The sequence below is a fragment of the Nicotiana attenuata genome, unplaced genomic scaffold, assembly GCF_001879085.1.
Source record: "Nicotiana attenuata strain UT unplaced genomic scaffold, NIATTr2, whole genome shotgun sequence".
NCBI classification, from domain to species: domain Eukaryota; kingdom Viridiplantae; phylum Streptophyta; class Magnoliopsida; order Solanales; family Solanaceae; genus Nicotiana; species Nicotiana attenuata.
In genome coordinates, this window is record NW_017672746.1 from 138,799 (window position 1) to 148,694 (window position 9,896).

The 9,896-nt window shown below is 34.8% G+C and overlaps 1 pseudogene; it reads left to right on the plus strand.

Annotated features, from left to right (window-relative positions):
- Positions 1-7,510: 7,510 nt before the first annotated feature.
- Positions 7,511-8,525, plus strand: LOC109214351 (annotated as a pseudogene).
- Positions 8,526-9,896: the final 1,371 nt, after the last annotated feature.

A 9,896-nucleotide genomic window follows, 5' to 3' on the forward strand; every position in this document is an offset into this window, starting at 1 on the left:
GGATTATGTCACTGGTTGGACTCCTTCCAGGAGTCCTGTTCACTCAATCACCAATAATGTTCAATATGAGGATCTACCAGCTCATTATCAGTCTTATCTGACAGAGTTCTCCAACAATATTGAACCTTCTTCCTTTAGAGAAGCATCACAAGATGACAGATGGGTTGATTCCATGAAGCAAGAGATACATGCTCTTGAGGGAAACAATACAAGTGAGATAGTTGACTTGCCATCAAGAAAGAAACCAATAGGCTCAAAATGGGTTTACAAGATAAAATATAAAGCTAATGGGGAGGTAGACAGATTCAAAACTAGATTGGTTGCAAAGATGGTTACAGTCAGGACTGTCATCAATTTAGCAGCCTCTGAAGGATGGAACCTCTATCAAATAGATGTCAATAATGCATTCTTGCAAGGTGACCTCATGGAAGATGTCTACATGGACCTGCCACAGGGATTCCATAGGCAGGGGGAGTCCAAAATATGCAAGTTTCTGAAATCACTATATGGATTGAAGCAGGCATCAAGACAATGGAATATCAAGTTGTCTAATGCATTGCTCAATGTTGGATACTCTCAAAGTGCCTATGATCATTCCCTGTTCACAAAAGGGGAGATGGCAGGCACATACTGATAATTCTTGTGTATGTTGATGATATATTGATCACAGGAAGCAACAGTGATCTAGTAAATGAGGCAAAGGGCACCTTGAATAAGAATTTCAAAATGGAAGACCTGGGTGAACTCAAGTATTTCCTGGGAATAGAGATGATGAGGTCTGACAAGGGAATATCGCTCAACTAAAGGAAATATGCTCTTGAACTTATTTCAGAAGCTGGCTAAGTAGAGCAAAGCCAGCAAGTTCACCTCTAGAACAAAACTTAAAGCTGACTACAATAGACTATGACAGACATATGCAGTAGACAGGAGATAATGAACTGCAGGATATTGGAAGCTATCAGAGGTTGATTGGGAAGCTGGTTTACTTGACAATAACTAGACCAGATATATGTTTTGTTGTGCAGTTATTGAATCAATTCATGCAACATCCAAAACAATCTCACTTAGAGGCAGCTATGAGGATTGCAAGGTACATAAAGAGATCACCTGGGATGGGAGTTTTTCTCAAGAAAGGGAGAGTCACACAAATAACTGCATATTGTGATTCTGATTAGGCAGCATGTCCAAATACAAGAAGGTATGTGATTGGTTATATAATCAAACTAGGAGAGACTTTGGTATCTTGGAAATCAAAGCAGCAAACAATTAGCAGAAGTTCTGCAGAAGCCGAATACAGAAGTATGGCTGTTGTTACTACCGAGATAGTCTGGCTAGTTGGGTTGATGAAAGAACTGAACACAGAGGTAGAAGAACCTGTGAAGTTATTCTGTGATAGCAACGCAGCTATGCAGATAGCAGCAAATCCTATCTACCATGAAAGGACTAAACATATTGAAATTGATTGCCACTTTGTAAGGGAAAAGATGAAGGAAGGCTTGATAGCAGCTGAGTTTGTTTCCACCAAAGATCAGATTGCAGATATAATGACTAAAGCTCTAGGTGTGGCACAACATCATCTTCTGGTGTCCAAGCTAAGAGTGTTAGATGTATTCCACCCTCCAGCTTGAGGGGGAGTATTGAGATAAGAAGAGTAGTGTGGATCTAAGTGTAATTGTATAAACTTTAGGGGCTTAAAAGTGTTAGTTAGTTAAGAGATGAACATGTGTTGGTTATAACAGTGCACCTCCTCCAAAAACTCTGTATTGTTGCATAACTAACTCAGAAAGAAAATGAAGCTCTTCTCCTCCTTCTCTCTAGTTTCTCTCTCTAGTTGATTGGCTTGCATTGATCATTGCATGTGTTAGATTGAGCTCAAATTCACAGTAATTCAACATTATAACAAGTAGTAAGGCGAGGATCGAACGGTATTGTTAACAACAATACGAAATTGCAATTATGTGGACATGATATATTTTATGGGTTAAAGACATGAAAATATTTTGTATTTTGTCTTTGTGTAGTGAGATTAAAGAATATTATTGGGTTAAAACGATCAAAAGATATTCTTAGTATGGTGTAATATTGTCCTTTTTGGGTCAAGCTCGCACGGTTTTTCTCCAAAAGGCCTCATACCACTAAGAGATCATTACATCTTAAATGTAGGCTCCCAATCTTTTCAGCTGCACACCCAACAATCTCCCCCTCGAAATAAGTTCCACATGGCTCACTACCACGGTTCACGGGTCTCCCCCTCAAATTATGTTCCATGTGGCCCATTGCCACAATCCACGTGCCAATTTTCGAGATTCACTGTGTGCCACCCATATTGTTAGAGTATTATGGCAACCAAGACCTGCAAATTAGCTTCTTCTTGTGTAAGCATCTCCAAACCGAGTCTCGCACCATCACTCTGTCATCGCCATATTCGTCCCACTAAACCTGGGTTCTGATACCAGTTGTCGGGCTAAAACGACCCAATAATACTCTTAGCATGGTGTAATATTGTCCGCTTAGGGCCAAGCCCACACGATTTTTCCCTAAAAGGCCTTACACCACTAAGATCCTTACACCTTAAATATAGGCTCCCAATCTTTTCAACTACGAATATAGGACTTTGTTCGCACACCTATCAAGTACACTTTTAATTCATGTATTTTATGTTATGTCTTCGGCAACACATATTTTTTCAAGGGTCGTCGGGTAATGTATCCTCTTTCAAACCTACGAAAAGTTACTTATAGAATATAAGAATGAATACAACATATGTATGAATTCAGATCCTCGTTGAAGATCAGGATATTTGAGGAAAAATAGTAAAAGAAAATGGTCTTTTATCTAGAAGGACAAATAAATCAGCTATACTTTTTGAAAATCCCTTCCAATAAAACCTAACAATGAAGAGAAAAAAGGAGAAATTAATTTTGGAAAATTTGAAACGATTTCTATCTAAGTCACGACTTCTGTATCTGCCTTTTCTCATTCACAAACAAATACTAAAGAAAATCTTGTTTGTGTACTACGCACGGGTTCGGATGAACACAGTCACTTCTGCTTAAACTTATATTTGTACTACAAAATCTATTAAATATAAATAAATATGTAATTGACAACTCTGTAACTAAATGAGCTATGAATTCGATTTCAGAACCCAAATTCTTCAGTCCGGCTCCACCTCTAACTACTCATCACAAGTACTACTCACATGGCGCCTACGAAGTCTTGGGGAGAGGTTATGAGGCGGGACATGGCGCAGATGGAGCTGACTGAGGACATGGCCCTAGACAGGAGGGTGTGGAGGTCAAAGATTAGGGTAGAAAGTTCGTACGTAGTTGAGCGTTTCTCTTTTCCTTACTTAGTTCGCTAGCGCGCATTAATGTTAATATGATATTTTTTATTCATAGATGGCTATTACTGGATTCGATCTTATTTCATCTTGCTGTTATTCCTACTTGTTGCAATTACCTTTTCTTTTTCAATCATTCTTTAGCCGAGGGTCTATCGGAAATGGCATCTCCTCCCTTTCAGGGGTAGGAGTAAGGTTGCGTACATCTTATCCTCCCCAGACCCTACTTGTGAAAAACCACTGAGTTTGTTGTTGTTGTTGTTGTTGTTGTTTGTTGTACGTAAATTTATGGAGTAATAGATTTACAAAAATAAATAATAGCATTTTAGTCCCTCAATTATTGATAAATTTTAATATGGGTTTGTGTGATATTCATATGACTAAACATATTTAACCTTCAATTAATTAAAGTGTATATTTTCGGTCCCTCTATATAGAAAATATGTTACATTTAGATTATTGTAGAACAATACTATCATCATCATGTATATGAAGTAACAATATAAACTTAACACTAACACATAGATAATTAAATCAGTAGTGAAGCCAGGAGTTTTCTCAAGGGTGTTCAAAGTTGAAAGACTTTTAAATTATCTTTGACAAAGAGTGTTCAATATATGTTATATACCTTTAAAACCTAATATTTTACCTATATACGCTGTGTAATTTTTAGACGAAATATGGTCAGTTGAACACCTTTTAAGACATGCATGTAGCTTCGCCCCTAAATTAAATGATGTAATGGTTAATAATTCATTGAACTTGGGATTCACAAGCAGAGAGATCAAAAATCAATTGATTGAAGGTTGAATATACTTAATCGTCCGAAATTATTTTTAGTGACTAAAAGCACAAATCGTCCTTTATAAAACTACTCAAGAGGAACAGATATATAAAAATAATTAATAAAGGAAGATTATTAATTTTCTTGAAAATGTTTATATAGCAACATCACTACACGCAGGGGAGTACATCATAAAATTTGACTAGCCGTCCAGTAGTTGTGTTCAATTTAATACTAATCCTTCTAGTAATATCTAAATAAGTAGAATAACATTTATGACTTTCCATTTAAAAAATTAACTCCAAAAATATTATTGTAATCCATATACCTCAGCACGACAAGTACGAACAAGTACATGAACAAGTACGGACAACCACCATAATTTTTAATTTTACAATTATATTTAAAATGCTGATTAATTCAAAGTAAAAGCAACCAAATAATAAAAAATGCACGAAAGGGCTCCATAAGAGCATCATCGCCAGAATTATTGGTAACTTATTGTATTTGTTTTATTGTTTACAATATTGTCAACAAGTATGATACACAAAATCTAAGTCAAATATATTCATTACAATTTACATACAAATAATATGTATAATAGTTCCCAAATATCCCGCATGTCTTACTTGGGACTGTTTCGTTAAGATCAGTCTGACACTGTAATAACTATTTCCAGCTTTTACTACTTAACAATAAATCCAGCGCCTTCAAGCCAAAAAAAAAAAAAAAACCCTTTCTGACCCCCAACAGATGATTTAGTCAGAGGGTGATATAGCCTTTTGGCTATGAGTTAATCTGAACCTGAAACTTTTGATATAAAGCATAATATATATGTAAAAACTTATTAAATTTTTAATAAATATCAAATTTATAATTTTAATAATATAATAAATTTATTACAAGATTAAACTCATTAAATTTAAATTTTAAATCCGTCCCTGAAATTTAATGACAAGTGATAAAGACTTGTCGAGTTTTGACAATTATTGTTTCCAAGTAACAACAGAAACTCAGGTGGGAAAGGACCAAAAGAATATCCAAGAAGAATGAAGGTGCCACGAATTTACGCAAAATATTGAGTAATCGCCAGTCACTACTCGTGACTGACCTTCGACCTTTTTTTAGATGTCTTATTTTTTTTGGTTTTGTGGTGAGAATGGACTAACGAATAGTAGAAAAAAGAAGAATAGAAAATGGAAGGACATTTAGATATATAGAAGTTTTATACGGAAGCAGAATTAAGATTTGAAGTTTACAGATTTAAAATTCTATTTTTGTTATATATTGAATTCTAATTTAATATTTTATACATACAAAAATTTCTTAAGATAACTACAGTCAAACCTCTCTATAACAACTTCATTTGATCCGAATGTTTTTGACTATTATAGCAAAATGTTGTTATACAGAACATATATTATAACATACCATGAAAATTGATTCCATACAAATCTTGACTTTATAGTTAACTGTCATATAGTGTTGTTGTTATAGAGAGGTTTGACGGTATAAAGTTTAGACCAAGATTAATATGCATCACGTTCCCATGGATATTGGTAGAGCTGTCAAAACGGGTCAGCCCAGCCCAAGCCTCGTGGGCTTTTAAATTTGGTGGGCTAGGACGGGCTGGCCCGCCATATGAATGGACCTTAAAATGGCCAGCCCAACCCAGCCCTAAGAGGGCTGCGGGCTAGGGCGGGCCCGACCTTCAATTTTTTAGAAATTTTTTTTTCTTTAAAACCTTAAATATGTTTTCGTGACGTTACGTTGTCGATTAATCATATAAATAACTTGTGTTTGCTTAGAGCGTACAAAAAGCTTGATATTTAACGAGGAATCTCGTAATTGAAATGCATATTCTCTATATCTCTAGCTCTTCATTTTTTAAAGTTTCGTGAATATTTTCCTAATACTTTTCTTTCATTTTCCTCAGATTCAGAGATTGCTTCAATAAGTTTATATGCTGAGGTTTTTTATTTTAGGATTAACATTATTTGTTGATTTAATCATTATAGTCTATAAACATTTTAAAATTCCTGAAATTTGCTAGTGGTCAATTTTCTTTTTGGTGTATTAAAATTGATCTTTTTCTATACTGAAGAGCCGTTTAAGTATTAATAATATATTAAAGTAATCGAAACTGATCATTTTCCACTTAATATTATTATTGGTCACCTAAAACTTTTTGAGTTCGTCATTAATTAAGCAAAAGAAAACTTAATTTTGTCATATTACATGCATGTCAAAAATCTAAATTCTAGTTGATATGGAAGGGTAAATGAGCAATCTAGGGTTGGGAATGGTGATTATAGTTAATAATTTTTTTAGTTTTTACATTTTTAAAATATTAAATATTTAATAGTTAATTAATTTGAATTTAATTAATTTTTAGCCCACAGGTCGGCCCAGGCCCAGCCTCGGTCAAGTCTCAAGGGCCAGCAAACTGACTTGGGCCGGGCTTATAAGCCTCACTTTTAAATGGGCTCAAAAAATCCTAACCCAACCCTACTCAAATTGCGGACTGGGTTGGGCTGGCCTCACGAACAAAGACCATTTTGAAGGCTCTAGATATTGGCTGAGCCATACCGTCAAGCTTGCCTATTCATGATGGCTCACCAAATTCACACTTCAAAATGTCAAAAGACACTATTAATTCAAATTAGCAAATTTCTATCATTTTGCACCTACTGCCATCTACATATACGTCCATTTCTAGAACAACCTCCCCTCCCCCTCCCCCTCCCCCCTCCCCCCTCCCCCAAGAAAGATAATTCCTTTAAGTATTAGCATGATTATTAATTACTATATCATGCGCCTCAAATCTTTTTTTGTTTATTATCAATCAATTTTTGTAGCTAAATGGAGACATCGACATATACATGATGCAATAATAACTCTTTCCATTCAAAGATTACTACATACAACTTGGACAACAATTTTTTAGAGAGTTTTTTTTTTCTACACTGATAGTTAAGAAAATATAATTTTACATTATCAGACCATTTAGAAGATATATAACTAATATATATGATTGTCTCTAATAATCGAATTAGTTATCGGGAGAATAAAGTAAGCAACTTGCTACAACAAATTAAATTATACTAGTAATTAGTGTAAAAAATTTACATCGTCAGCATATATATATATATATATATATATATATATATATATATATATATATATATATTATGTCTGATTTTACCATAGCAATTATCCCCACAGTAATTTCGTTTAAACAGAATGTATCTAACTTACTTATCCCCCAAGAAAGGTGCCAATTTATTCATTACAAATAAGTCAACTAAGCCCATAGTCAAACTACTAGACTAATAAACCCCTTATAAATAACCTACCCCCATGGCCATGAGTTCCTCAATCAATTCATTCTTTCTTTTCCAAATAAAACCAGTTAACCAACTCTCCTTTTCTCACCAAGAATATAATATTCAACCCAAAAAAAAAACCTCCTTTCTTTCTCTTCTTTCTATTTGATACTTGGTTGGCAGGATCAGGACCTTTCTCGCTTCTTTCTGTCTTGGTTGGCAAGGTCAGGGCATTTCTCGCTTAGCACGTCCGATTTTAAAGTGTATTGTTATCTTTAAACCAAAAACATATCATTTCCTTATTGCAAGAAATCATGGTGGTTCTACCAATAAAGAGAGATAGAGAAGGAGAATTACGAACCAATATAACAACAATGGCAAATTACTTGATGCTTTTTTCTAGCCAAGAAAATCACATTGACACAATCAACAATTCTCCTAGTCGAGTTTTCGAATGCAAAACTTGCAATAGACAATTTTCTTCGTTTCAAGCTCTTGGAGGTCATAGAGCAAGTCATAAGAAGCCAAGATTAATGGGGGAATTGAACTTTAATCACTTGCCAAGTTCTCCTCCTAAACCAAAAACACATGAGTGTTCAATATGTGGACTTGAGTTTCCTATAGGTCAAGCATTAGGTGGGCATATGAGAAGGCATAGAGCTATATTGAACGACAATAATATTCAAGTTCCTCATCATGTTGTAAAGAAATCAAATAATAGTAGAACAGTTTTATGTTTGGATTTGAACTTGACGCCATTGGAGAATGATTTAGAGTTCAAGTTGGGAAATCAGCTCCTGTAGTTGATTGCTTCTTGTGATTAAAAAATGGACAGCTCGGTGCACAAAGCATTCTGCATTAGCACAGGACCGGGAGAAAGGCCGCATCTTATGGGGTAAGTTGGAGAGCCTATCCTAATTTAAGGGTTAGTGACTGCTTTTACGGCTCGAACCCCGATATATAGATCGCACAAAGATGACTTTACGCTTGCTCCAAGGGTCTCTTACTTCTTGTGATTATTGGCGCCGTTTTTAATAAATCCTATCTAGACGCTATTTTTTGTCTCCTTCTATTTTATTTCTTTCCTTTTTCTTCTTATGGATCTTGTACTAGCTAAATAGGGATTTATTTGTTTGTTTATACGATGGATAGGGCTAGACGGAGGTATACCATGCATGCGAAGGGTGGTCAATTGATCGCCGAAAATTTAGACGATGTATATAGATTAAATATTACTTCTAGCTTATACATTTATTAAATCTTCAATACTTTTTGTGGAATTGTTGGCTTCACATTAGAGCCTCACCTTGTGGATACTTTGTGGTTTTTAGGGAATGATAGCATTAGCAAAATATATATATATATATATATATATATATATATATATATATATATATAAAAGTAGTTAGGTGGTCGATTATTTAGGTTAATTCTTCTATATATAGAGGAAAAGACTTAGAAGGATTCTTAGCTCGTACCTCCTCTCGACTACTCCTTATCCGACTTTACTTAAGAATTAATAAGCCCCCCTTCAAAACGAATGTAGCAAAAATCAAAGGAACTAATTATTATAAATGGCGTGGACGGCCAAGTGCTAGTTTAGTTTTAGGTTTCAGTTCAAATTTTATTGGATTAAACATTAAATGTTTGATTTACTCATATTTAGACTATCATAAAGAAATTTATATAGTTCACATCAAACATGTCCTACATGTATACTGGGACTTAGTTTATACTTTAGACTAGTTGTTTCCTCAATTTATTTATTGTAATACTATTTCTTATAGAAAATTACAACAGCAGAGGCCTGTCTTCAATTTTATACAAGAGAAATTTATTCATAATTTCTCTTTAAGTTTTCTCAAATTCTTTATTATCGTATAATTATACGCTAATTAAGGTGAGCTTAATTTAAAGGTGTTAATCGGGCCGGGTCGGGCCACCAACAACCCGGTTCGACCTGATTCAGTCCGGGTCAACCCGGTCCGGTAAGGGGTGGGACGGGTTGGCTAGGGTAGGGGGTTGTGCCGGACGGGGTCGGGCCTTTTTTGGCTATCGGTGCACCAGAACCCGGCTAGCCTGGTAACCCATTCAAGGGTTTTAATTTAATCGTGTTTCAGCTCGGTCCAGATCGGTTTAAGTTGTAAATTTAATTTTTTTTTTTAATTTTGACCGTTGCCAATGGTCAAAAAAAAAATGACCGCTGGACAACGGTCATTTTTTGCACTTTTAACCATTTCTGGCTATCCCCTTACTAAAATAGCCCCTCTACCCCCTAATAATTGATAAATTATATTTTTAGCCTTTTAAAAACTTTAAATAGCCCAATTTTCTTCATTTTTTCTCACAACTTGCTCTCTTCTTCTACTTGAATTCTCTCTTAATTCCCTTTTAATTATTGAATTGCTTATTGCTCTCAAGTTCTCAATTAATTAATATATCG